Below are 13695 nucleotides of genomic sequence, written 5' to 3' on the forward strand. Positions count from 1 at the left end.
ACAGAGATCATTAACCATGATTGGTGAACTGTTGGGCTTATGTTGCTTTTTTTATAGCTTAGCTTTGAGACACACCTGTTGAAGCTCTCAGGTGCCGACACACACACTGATTTATAGTGCAAACTGTAAAGTGTGTGTGTTTACTTTTAATTAAGACCACTTCTGTACTAATCCAATGACTGTTAAAGCGACACTTTTGCTTTAACTTTTGCTAAACAGTGGCCACTGCAGCTACAGGTGACAATTTTCAGTCAATGCTAAGTGCTAGCATTTTTAGTAACATACTATTTACAGCAGCACAAGAGGAGAAGTCATAAAGTCAGCAAACTGAATCAGTAATGTGGATTTTACAACTATATTATCTAAAGTTTGCTTACATTAGCCACCACGGGCTTCTGGAATAGCAACTAAGGCTACCGCATCAAAACCGCTGAATCTATTGAATGGAGAAAAGGTGCATTTTATTGGTCATGAATTAATTAATTAATTTATTTATTTTATAAGACAAAGAATTTCTTCCCACAAAAGTTGCATAGTCTTGCACCAGGCGTTTTAAAGGTCCAGTGTGTACAAATTAAGAGGATCTAATGGAATATAATATTCGTAGGTAGGGCCTTAAGTGTGAGTTCTGTGGCCACCGTAGTTTCTTCTAAATGGTTGTAAGGGGAGGGTGAGGGGAGTTGGTTGGCCATTCAATTCTACACACTTCAAGTGTTGCAGGGATGTAATTTGTTGCCATAGCACCCATCTTTACAATATTTTACTTGCCAGTATTTACATAGACTGAGAATTAAATTGTTGTATTTTAATGGAAACAGTGATTAAGGGTGTGGTGTTGGTCATAAGCAATGAAATTGGAATTTAAAATTCATTTTTTCCCAACATACAACTGTTGCGACTCATTTTTTTCTCAGACAAGTGTCTACCACTTACTCTAAGTGCAGTTGTGATAGCATTTGCAAGGATCCATCTAATGACCACCATGGTCCATTAGCAGCCATTGATCTGTGGGTTTCTTTATCTGACAAATGGAAATGGAGACGTCACATGTAAGTGACAAACTGATTGGATGACAGATATACTGCAGGCTCTTTTAAAAACCATAACATGCAAAGATGCTAACAAGCCCATTGAACTATGTAGAGAGCAACATATTTCTGTTGTGAGAATGAAGAGACTCAGTTTAAGAGTAAAAGCTTAAACTGTGTACTCTGCCATTTGAACAACTTGTTGGGGATTGACAGTTGTTGCCACTTTTTGTGTATTTTCTTCTCTGTCTAGAGGAGCAGGTACAGGATACACATGATCATTCACACTGGCATGACCACAGAAAGGAGGTCTGAACCATCTGTCCTCCAGCAACACACACTCTCCTCACTTTCAATCAATACAGTCCCGACTCTTGGCTACTCAGCCTGTGTACACACCTCACTGAATAAACAGTCAGAGGAAATGGAGCAGCAGCAGAGTGCTGACAAAGGTTTGCATCAACACCGCGATTCCACCTGAGTGAAAGACATCAATCATCGGATTTCATGGGAAATATGAGATTCCACAATATATTCAGCGGTGTTGTTACTGTGACAGGACGGCGTGCTCTGTAGTAAACACACCGAGTGCTCTGCAGCAGTAAACGGCAGCCAAAACTGCATCACAACCCTCTGCTGTCCAACTCTCACAAGAGCTGCGAGGTAACACGAGATTGAAACAAGTGAGGAAAGGGAGAGGAAGCTAAAGGCCTCCAAACTGGCACACATTACAGAACCCAACCTTGGTGCAATTTATCACTGCGTCAATGATGTCACAGTTTTGTGAAGCATTTTACCAAACAGCGCTTATTGTGCAACAGAAGCCACAGTAGGATGTCTAATGTTGGAGGCGGGCTGATCAATGGCAGTGCTGCTGGACTGCTGTACATCACACTGTCAGAGAGCTCTGGAGAGGTACAGAAGTATAAAAATACAACTCTGTAATCTATTAGAAGCTCTTTCTGCACCACTGTACTCTCTGTCTCACTTCCTGTAGTGAAACTGTTTAGCTTGCAGTCAATATTCAGATACTGTCACATACACAGCATCTGAGTCTCCCTGTGGACACAACTGGGAAGGAGATTCCCTGAGGATGGATCAAAAAAGCAAATCCATAATGCACACACACACACACACACACACACACACACACACACACACACACACAGTCTGCAGAGCTTTGTTTCCAGAGAAGTCGATTCAACATACATCACTATTTCTCTCTCTACCAATAATGGATTAAGCCATCAATATGCACAAAGATATTATTTTACAGCTGAAAATTGATTAATAACTAGGCTTACAGTACAAGAAGACAGCATGCAGTTCTCTGAAACAAGCATAACAACTCCTTCTCTCATTATACGCTTGAGCACATGAATTATTTTTGTAGAGTATAATAATGTTATTTTAGTTTAATCATGAACATTTAATTAACCAATTTAGGCGAGGATTTGTGTCTAAAATAGCATTTTGGAAACACATTTTCAAACAAATCAATGGACAAACTAACAAACTGATTTACATGAGATTTTGAAGTTGAGTGTGAATTCAATAGTTGATTTTTGAAAAAATGCTTTGCTTGTGATAACACTATACTGTTTGCATTTGCCTGTGTTTTTAAAACATCAAGTCGAAAAGCCCAAATTGGAAAGCTGCAGTAAAAAAATGATGGATGAGCTCATGGTAGCAAACAAATCAGACAGCAACCACGTGAACTGTTAACACACAGCAACAGGAACTAGATCAAACAAAATGATGCCTTACTACGAAAGACAATACAACTAGCCGTAAACTGGAAGCATACTGGAGCTCTAACAAAGTTTGACATGCAGAAGCTTAAACAGACCTTTTATCGTCTCATTGAGCTGCTCTTCTTCCTTCATCAGACGAGTCATTCACTTTGAACACTGCCGGCTGCTGATGCTAACAGTGAAACTCTTCCTCTCCACCTCCAGGACAGAGCAGGATGCTGAGGGATACAGGCTGTGGTGCTATGGCGTGGTTTCACACAACATTTGGTCAAACGTCACAGCATGACTCAGCAGTTTAACCACAAGACTCCATGGATATTCTCTTTCTGTCTCACTCCCCATATATAAACACTCAAACATGCACGCAGTTATCCCATGGTATCCATTTCCTCTGGAAATTTGAAGTCTTTCTAATCCTTTGCCTCTCTGCTCATTTCTCTCTTCCTCATCCTTGAATCATGCTGCCAAGCCAACGCAGCAGATTACAAACTGATGTTTGGCTTCGGACGCAGCATTGTGCCTCCCGCTGGCAGCATGAGTGAAATCTCTCCTCTGTGCTCAGTTAGACTGTTATGGTCACAAATGCTGAAGCCACGAGCTGGTAATGAGATAAACCTGAGTTTGAGTCAAAGAAGCAGAAAAAATGGCAAGCTGTAAAGAGGAAAAAGCTAGCTCAGGTCAGCTAATCTGCTCATTGCACCAGAAAAAACAGCTGAGCTATCTCTGTCTGTGTGTGTGTCTGTGTGTGTGTGTGTGTGTGTGTGTGTGTGTGTGTGTGTGTGTGTGTGTCTGTGAGTGTGTGTGTGTGTGTGTGTGTGTGTGTGTGTGAGAGAGAGAGAGAGAGAGAGAGAGAGAGAGAGACACACACACACACACACACAGAGAGGATCATCCCTGAGGTGATACAGACAAAAACAATTAAACTGTTAAAGTCAGAAGATCAATAACTTGCAGTTAAACCAGATTCAATCCAGATGTCTATCATCACTCCCTCATAATATTTGATTAAATCAGCTTCAAGTGTAGCCGTACCATGTGACTGTTAAAAGCACCATTATTTTGGTGTTGTCACCAATTATACATTTTGGCTTAAAGAGACAAAAAGACACTATAGAATCGACACACACTTTCAGATTAATTCTAAGAATAATAGTTTACAATGACGATGAAGAAATCCTGACTGTTCAGTGGGTATAACCATTACCATGCTTAGTTTAGTATGCTTACACACTGGTTTTCAAACTGGGGTCTGGGGACCAACAGGGGTTAGCTTTTATCAAATTTTTGGGGAAGTTGGGGCAACAAGGGAACAAATAGGACTGGACATTTTAATTGATCGTAATTTATTGTGATTCTAGTTTAATCATTGATTAACTTTAAAAATTTTAAATATCTTCAAACCTAAAAAAATACTCAGACATGACTACTTATGACAAAATCCTCTCAAGTTGGGTGTCTGGTCTATGTGCATCTATTGTGGGGGTCCTTGACATAAAAAAGTTTCATATATAGACATATAGGATCACCAAAGTTATTGCAATTCATGTTGAGATAGACATGAATGTCTGTACCAAATTTAATGGCAACCTATCTAAAGGTTTTTGAGACATTTCACTCAAAACCACAAAATGAACCTCATGGCAGTGCTACAGGAAAAGTCAGGGGAACACCAAAGTCATTGGGATTTATCTTCCTGGCCTCTTGCATATCTCCACCAAATTTTAGGGCAATCCGCCCAATAGTTGTTTAACCATGTCACTAAAAAACTAAAGTAGCTAAAGGTACCAAAGGACAAATCAGGGGGTTGCCATTGTTAGTCAGACTCATCTTCAGGGGACCATGAAATAACCTTGATGTTTTCGCTCTTCTCCCGACTGGCTTCTGTAAGAGTTTGACTACATTATATGGTTTGTTACCATGTCACTGAAAAACAATTAGTTGTATTGTATTTTTGTAATGTATTTTTTTAAAGTGCTTGCCCTTTTCCAAACAGTTTCCAATAACAACTGTGTAACAAACCATCTGGCAGGTTAAGCATGAATGCCTGTACAACAAATTCTAGTGCACAACAAAGAGATGGACTTACTAACATTGCTCTTCATGGAACCATGCCACTGGCACAGCTAAAAACACTGGGAAGAAAGAGGACGATGGTTCCCTGCCAAGATTTAAACCAAGTGCGTTGGCATCCACTGCTCACTTTTACCATCCTTTAAATCACTTCACTAGATCCCTACACAAGTGCTTTGTCATGTTGAAATAAGAAGCTGAATCTATATAATAAGCCATGACAGGAAACATATTTACATATAAATATGTTGTAACTTAATTCCCAGCTGCAGCAAAGCATCATCAACAACATAAACCATTTGGTGGACAGCCCTGGGAGAGCGTGCCCTCCCATCGTCAAACAGTTGGATCAAGATCACCTGCCTGAGGGAGCGGGAGAGAGATGGCCCTGTTTTGCCAGAGAGACGAACCATAAATAAATGTGAACTTGTGTTGACTTCCGAACCTCTGCACCTCATCACCTGCCAGCTACTGTGAGATAAAAGTGTACCCCCAAGGACAACTTGCAATCACCATAAATAAAAGAATAATGGCTTCAGATTTGTTGTTCTCTTCTTGACTGCACTGGCTGCAGCCTTGTTAAACATACAGTTTCCCCTGCTACTGCTCTGTTTGTGCTGGCAAAGGTTGTTCTCTCTGCTTGAGACAGTGATACCTGCATGGAAGGGAAAGGTTTGATGTTTCCCCTGTCATCGACTTCATCTCAAATGCACACGGCTGGTGGAATATGCATGAGCGATTTAGCTGTGCTCTGCATGTTAATCTAAAACTGAGACCCTGATTATGGAAATCCTGGTATTTAAAATGTATTCTGTTAAAACAATCCTTCACTAATTAACTGTTAACAAGCCAAAAAAACTGCGGTGACATGACAGATAGTGGAAGCTGATCTTTTACAGTACCTCTCACTTGCAGCATGCTGAAAGGCGTGGGAGCATACAAAAAAGGGGGAAGAAAAAATAATGTAAACACATCTTGACTTGAATGTCAGCTTTAAAGCTGCATTGTTTTTTTTGCCATTGGGTGGAACAGGGTGAAATTAAATGGCACACACTGATGTTGATGTGGTGTGGTGTTAGAAAACAACGGACCTTTTACACAGAGATAGAGGAACATAAGCATTAATCTAACAAATATTAAGTCCAGTGTTCACCCTCATTTTAGCTCTGTTTTGGTCTTCAGCAAATCTGAGGGAAATATCTGTCTCCATATTCACTAGCTAGTTGCTAAGTTAGCGTGTCTGCAGTTTGATCCTGGGCAGGTAGTGTATAATTGGTTGTTTACAGTTTGTTTGCAGAAAAAGCTGACAGCTGTTGTCATTGTTTGTCATCACACACTATTTACTGTATGTGCATGTCTCTGTTGGTTATTTTTGACTATTAACCAAACCTTCTCTTTGTTGATGCTGTTTGTTTGTGTTTACCGTATGCTGTCACACATTTCAAGACCCAAGCCCCACTTGACATATTAAATAATTGTGCAGTTTTCTGTGACCAGTGCACCTGCAGTTACAACAAAGATGATTCAGCCTCTTTGGAGCTCTGTTGGTGGCCTCTTGTTGTCTGTACTTTCCCACATCAAAGCGCTGAATGACAGACATCTTTAATGGCTGGCAGATGCAGCGAATTGACATTCAACCTTTGCTGCAACATTAGTAATTGTGACGATGTTGCTTCAGAGTAGAAGTCATTTTTCACTGGGGGTTTATATTATTTGGCCTCCCCCCTGCAGTTTTACATCAACACATCAAAGAGCATTTTGGACACCTCAATTTCCTGCAGGTCACAGGTAAGTCAACCAATAATCCACATAGACCAGAGGCTGAATAATGGTTTAATAAAATCAAAGCAGCAGCTCAAGTATAATCGCAGCTGGAGTTGACGCATTTGCACACACGATCACATGAGGGTGTAATGAGGCTTCTCTAGCCTATCAATGCTCTCAGTTACATTCTCTACATGGCAAGAAATGTTTGGACACCTGAACATGTGGTTGTTGAACATCTTATTCTAACCCACTGAGCATTTATAGGCTGCCAAAACAGCCTTCCCCCTTCTGGGAAGGCTTTGCTCCCTGCTACAAGAGCAATATTGAGGTTGGCCGTTGATGTTGGTCTATTAGGCTCCAATTCATCCCGAAGGTGTTAGATAAGGTGGAGGTCACACCAAGCTGGAAAAACTGTTTATTTATGGGCCTGGCTTTGTGCACTCGAGCACTGCCTCATGGGAGCTCTATTGTCTAAAATATAATTGTATGCTGTGGCATCAAGATTTATTATATTACATATCCAAACCATGAAAATTAGTCCCAGCTTGCGGACAAGAGTATCTACATACTCTTGGCCATGTGTGAGTGCATCTTATTAAACTCTACAGGAGCTACAGGCCTCTGCTGTGATGGATTTGGTTGGAGGGTGGTTTTGGGGAGCCGACCCTCATTAGTCTCAGCCTGAGGGGGAGAAGAGGGCGGAGGTTTTACCACAATCTGCTCACCACCTGCTCTGTGGGACCGAGGGAGAGGGCTTTACACTTTTCATACCTCACTCTACTTCCACACACAAACACAGATCACTGAGGTGTGCCTGCTCAGAGCGCACAGTTAACGCAGCATCCCCCACCCAGCCTCTTTCTGAAGGCTGAATGAGCTGTAGCATGACTGGAGCGATGACTGCACACACGGGCCGTGCTCATCAACAAACCAAACACCTGCTTCCTGTCTGGCTGCACATGCTCAGTAGGCCCCCAGGGGAGCGCTGTGTGTCTGCCTTGCTGCTGCTGTGTGGACTGAGCCATTCCTCATTAGACCCCATCTGGCATCAGTGATGGCTTCACTATAACGTGTGCTGGGTGACACTGAACAACCTAATCTGTGTTTTGTCTTCATACCTCAGAGCTTCTGGAAGATTCCATCCACAGCCTCTTACTCTGCAAAACCTGCTAGAGCTGATCCCGAAGTGAAGAAGATCCTGAGTCTCAGAGTCAAATTTACCTTCACCCCCACGTCTACAGAAAACAGTGCAAACACTTCTCGTTATAACAGCTTCCTCCAGAGAGATCCCCACTCTGCGTACACACCTAGGAACATATAATCAATAAAAATACAACGTGTCTCAGTGTATACCGACATAATGTCAAACATGTATTTAACCAAAAATCAGATTTTTAAGGGGAGGACCCGCAAACATGATTTGTGACATCTCAAATATTAGTGTGATGTAGAACCTTGAAGCCACCAGCACACAAACACTTATAATGGACTTAACAGTGAAGCAGGAGACATCTTGTGTCCAGCAGGAAAACTTTAGAAATGAACACAATTTGCATATTCATAGGGACTTTGATACATAAAAACAAATTAAATGAAAACACCAGTGGTTGTAAATGTTTTAGCCAAATAATTATTACACTGCGATTCCAGTCAGATTGTCAGGCCACTTATCAAATACATTTGTATCTAAAAAGTCTAATAGCAGGCATTATTCTTTTTTTTTTTTTTAATCAATGCTGCTTTCCAATAACCTTGCATCTACATATGATCTGGGTTAATTGTGCTCCTTCTTAGTATAACACTACTGCCAATTGGATTCCAAAGCATGCCACACATTTTCTGATATATTTTCTACCTTCCAGAAAGTTTCCATTAAATGTAGTATGATATGAAAATCAACTTGCTTAAGATTTATTTATTTGTTGTCAAAGTTATCTGTAATTGTGTGGCAATGGGGCGCCTGGTTAGCTCACTTGGTAGAGCTGGCCCCTCTCTTTACCCCACTTTCCTGTCTACCTTCAGCTGCAACTATCCATTAAAAGGCAATAAAAGGCCAAACTTAAAAAAAAAAGAAAATGTGTGGCAATGACTCAGCAGTTTAATTTATCATTTCAACTGTTGGTGTTGTGATCAAGAAAGTTCTAACATCTGAGAGACTGAGCAGCAGCCTTTATAATCCAGTAAATTTCCAGCTCTCTGAAAGCAATTTTTTAAACTGCAATGAAATAAATAGCAGACAATGGATGTTTGGTAGGTAGGATATCACAATAAAAACTTATGGTAAGCTTTAGAAAATAGTCAACAATCATGTGATGTAAGGCTTAATGTCCTCATTTTTTTCTCTTATTTAATTATTGATGAAATTTATCTTTTGGTCTATAAAATGTCAAAAAAAAGCCAGTTCCCAGAGCCCATGTTTACATGTTTAAACATCTTGTATTGTCCAAACAACAGTGCAAAATGAAGAGATATTTAGTTAGTGAGTTAGTTATCATAAAATACTATAATAACTATATTAAGACTATAATAACTGATCGATTATCAAATTAGTTGTTGAATTTCCTGTCAGATTAGACTAATACATAATTTGACAAATTGTTTTAGCTCTAATGGGAAGTCTATGTCATTTGTAGTTAATGGAATAAAAAAAGCTGAATCATGGTCATTTAAAAATGACTAAGCATCTGCATCAGATGTACCGATACAGGTACAAAAAGATGCCTTGCGGGTATAATATAAGATAAGATGCTGCTTTCTGGTGTTACAGGAAGCTTATGGAAACATGGCCTTTGCAAGTGAGTATCTCTGTGTATCAGTGACAATGCTGCATGCGTTGGCATCACTGTAACAGAGCCCTGTGGAATAGCAGGAAAGTTCACAGCAAGAATCCCAAGCAGCATGAGGCCTACTCTCCACCGAAGACATGAAAAGAACAAAGTCGAGCCTATGCTACATAACTGCTGTGGTTAGATAGCAGGTGGAATACAAATGGAGGTTTCACAGCCAATATCATCAGCCGCTGCTTTGTTCTGATATTCTGTTTGTGTTCGAATTTCCGTCGAGAGGCTTCCACCAAAGTGTTTTCTGACATTTTTATTCATACCCAGCAGCCTGTGCGTGACATGTGGCTTGGGAGATGAGTCACAGAAATATATCTCACATATGATGCAATGTTGGATGTATTGCACACACACGTACACCTGCCATCACCACCACCCTCATCATCATCACTACCAGAGTGGGCAGGGAGGGAAAATACACAGGAAGAAGTCTGTTTGGTGCTACACAGTAGTGTGTGCAATCTGTTAACAGTGTGGGCTGTTCCTCTCAGATTCTCAGTATGAGCTCAAATGGAGAGCAAACTCTCATTCATTACTGTATTAAAGGCAGCACAACAAACATATCCACTTGTAGTACTATTGCTATGACAACGTATACCATGGGCCATAGATACTAATATTAATACTAATAATACTAGTATATATAATACTAATTCTTTGATATTGTTGGGTGTGTTAGGCCGTTGGGGGCAATGTTTATGGTAATATTGGATGATTTGTTGATAAAAAGTTGAATAGTCAGATATTTAATTCATTGGATTAGATATGACATTCCTGTTTGGTTACTATAATTATAAATTACTTAATTTTCCATAAATTGTAATATATCATTATGAGTATTGATACTGCAATATAAAATCACACAGGCTAAACTGTGATAAAAGATTTCATCAATTTCACCAACCACTAAGCAGTACATGTATACTAACACAGCTAACTCAGGACAAAGGACACTAAAGACACTTTTTAATTAAAAAAATAAAAAGAATAAAGAGCACTTTGTTTTGGAACCAATCCACAGTCCTGAGCTCTGAGAATAACCCTTCAGACTGGGTCAAGAATGCTGATTTCATGTTTGACATACCCGGAGCTTACACCTTAGAGTAGTGGACATTATTCATCTGCAGAGTGTTTGGTGTGCGTCTTTAACTCATTCCATGTAAAGCACAGCAGATTATGTGATCGTGATGCTTTGCAAAAAAAAAAAAAAAAAACAGATCATAAAAGTATCTTTGTCGACCTACTCCACAGTTTTTACTGTTTGATCGTTCAGTGCAGCTGGAGCTGTCCACCTGCTCACGGTGCTGAAACAAACACAGACAGAAGCGAGCCAGACAGATAAAGTAGATCCATGGAAAGAGGCTTATGTTTACGTGCCACTTTCTATTGTCCGCCTGTTCAGCAGTTGTGCAGCTCCCTACTGCGAGCAATTTTTTCAACCTCAGCTTAGAGGCTCCTGAAATATTAATTTCTGTGTGATACTCAAAGATGACCAGCATTCTTCTTCTTGGGTGACTTATTGTGCACTCTTTTTCTTTTGCACTTTTATAGGGGCAGACATTAGAATATAAAAAGATAGTGGAGGCCACAAACCAAACAAGCCAATAAAAAAGGAATCCAACCACAAACAGCTGAGTCAACAACAATAACTAATAATGTAAATATGGGGTAGGAGTTTAAACTCGGTAAATGCACTCTTCCACCAGGTAAATAATAACAATTGGGAATTATGAAACAACTCACTGCCTGTTTCACTGAAAAGTTGTAGTAAACACTTGTAGTTTGTTGCATAATTTAAAGCATCTGTGGCATCTTGGATTCACATCAGTTCCAGCAGATTCTAACGGTGACCAGTTTTCAAAAGCTACAAACTATTCACAGCAAAATTTAAAACCTACAAGGGTCGGAGGAATCCAAAGAGAGAGTTTAAAGCCATGTCATTCTTAAAGTAATTAAGGACTCACTGAAATCCTTCTTGAAATTTCTTCAAATTATAAGAAAATTCCTAAATAGAAATGGGCTCTTTTCTAATTAACTGCAGTTATTTATCCTCAGATGTGATGTGTATGGACCCCAGCTTACATATTAGTCATGTAAGAGGACTCTGCATTCTCATTAAAATCAGTTTAAATATCACTCTCCACTGTAAGACCTTTCTCAGATGAAATCTTCTTTTTCAAACTCACCATATGGCATGACATATTCTTCCACGTACTGCCATGCAAATGCTATGCTCGACTGACCCATTGAAATGTCAAAAACCCATTATAAATGTGGCATTTTAAAGGCCACTTCCAGTCACTGTAGTCAGGTGCAAATGGCAGGAGTTGTGAGTTAATGCAAAGTGTCTGTCTGGCTTGCTTTAAAAATTACAAGACTGCAAACAAAAGATTCAACCAAAACCTCTTTGTGCATATTCAAAAACATCAAACAACTATGACCTCAGGTTACCTCAGGAGTATCTAATATAAAATACATTTTATAAGGCCAGTCAGGCTGAGTATGCAATAAGCTTAGCCTGGATTCAACAGGTCAAACCACTTGCTCACTTGACCAATAAAGGCTTTGTGTGTACTAAATCCAACTGAATAACAACAGAGAGGATGGCATGGCGACAGCATGGATAAAAGCCTAAATAATCCTCATTTATTAAAAGTATCAAAGAGTATGGGAACGCCAAATTACAGTTAATTGTGCTCATTAAAGGTCTACCACCCAGTTGACTCCATGAGGAACAATAGGTGTAGTGAGAAGGGGGGGATGTGTCTGTTTTGGGTGTAATAGTCTGACACGTTGCCAGAAATCTCCTCATCCTAACCGACCAGTAACAACACTGCGCAGTGATGCAGGGTTTATATTTAACTTCCTCAACAAACCGGGCGTTTATAATTGGAAGAAAAGGTGCTTCTCTCTCAAAACAGGCAATTTTCTGGCGACTATGTTTCCCCCCGCTTACTGCAGCACTCACAACAGTCTGCACACCCACCTCCCTCCGGCTCTGTAACTTGATGAAAACGCTACAAATAGCACAATAAAACCCCTCCAGTCCGCGTTTAGGTCACCAAACGGACGCATGACTGTTAAAATTCACATTGCTCACCTTTAGAAAAGCTTCCTGATCGCTGGCGTCTGGTGATGATGGGGATGCTGCTGTGTGTTTTTCCTCCAACACCAAGAAACGAGAAACTCCCACCTACTCAGGGGCCGTCTGACAATTAAACACCTGCCTAGAGGCTGCTAAGGGAACGTCAAGTAATGTTTTAACTTCCATATCTTGTTTGTAATTTTAGGATATATCCTACCAATGGATTACTGGCCCCATCGTGTATAATTATCTGACCATTTATCCAAATAAAATGATTCCTTTTGCTGATTATTATTATTATTATTATTATTATTATTAAAGCTAAAAGGAAATCTGCAGAGTGATTCAGGCGATGAGACAACAAAAGGTGAACAATGTGTGGATCAGTTCCGCCTGCTGAGTAACGACAAATTATAATAAATCTTTATCAGCAATGTGACAGCACACTAAAATAAAATCATTGAGGAGGCATCGCCACCTACTGGAAAACTGTCTCTCTTGCATTGCTTCCAACCTCTGCTTGTATTTGCTCCGGTAGACTAAAATAAACAACAATTTTCTGTCTTTTTACTGGTTCAGAGAGAAATATTGCACTTTTTATTCGACTGCATTTATTTGGCCACTGCAGTTACTTGACTTCAAATGTAGATATTACATACAAAAAAATAATGAGCTTATAAAATGTGATGTATTGTTGTTGATTAAACTACTTAACAGTATATAAATCGGCTCAAATGTGCTCGACCAACTACAACAGCACTCTCACACTTTCATGCATAAATAACAGTAATAATATAATATGTAATAATACTCACGGAGTATGTGCAAATATTTGAAGTATCGTTTGATACTTTAAGTAACTTAAATTATGGTGTGTTATTGCTATTTTTTTTACTTGAGTAAAAGATCTGAATACCTCCATTTGTACTGTCAGTAATCAAATTAAATAATAATGTACAAAATAAGAGCTCTATACACATGCAATGAGTGTTTAAAGGCCAAAGAGTATTATTTTAAAATTTTAATTTAAGTCAAAAGCTGTGACATAAAAACTTATTTTAAAGACACGTTTTTATTTTAATTTGTGCAGTTTTGCTTACATGCAATGTCTCCACGTAGCTTCTTCAGATTTGTGCTGTTACCATAACATA

The 13695-nt window shown here is 39.5% G+C and overlaps 1 protein-coding gene across 4 annotated transcripts in view; it reads right to left on the minus strand.

The window, feature by feature from the left end:
- tmem63c (transmembrane protein 63C) overlaps window positions 1–13695 on the minus strand; it is a 32626-nt gene that overhangs the window by 18659 nt on the left and 272 nt on the right. Inside the window, exon 1 of one of the 4 annotated variants that reach the window (XM_051389818.1) lies at window positions 12560–12675. The exons of 1 other annotated variant lie outside the window; for it this stretch is intronic. The gene's annotated coding sequence lies outside the window, so the exon portion shown is untranslated. Of the gene's footprint in view, window positions 1–2877; window positions 3364–7737; window positions 7813–12559; window positions 12676–13695 lie in introns of those variants that run through there. 2 more of the 4 variants (XM_051389851.1, XM_051389827.1) reach the window with 2 other exon arrangements.

The sequence above is a fragment of the Dicentrarchus labrax genome, unplaced genomic scaffold (genome assembly GCF_905237075.1).
Source record: "Dicentrarchus labrax unplaced genomic scaffold, dlabrax2021, whole genome shotgun sequence".
Lineage (NCBI taxonomy): Eukaryota > Metazoa > Chordata > Actinopteri > Moronidae > Dicentrarchus > Dicentrarchus labrax.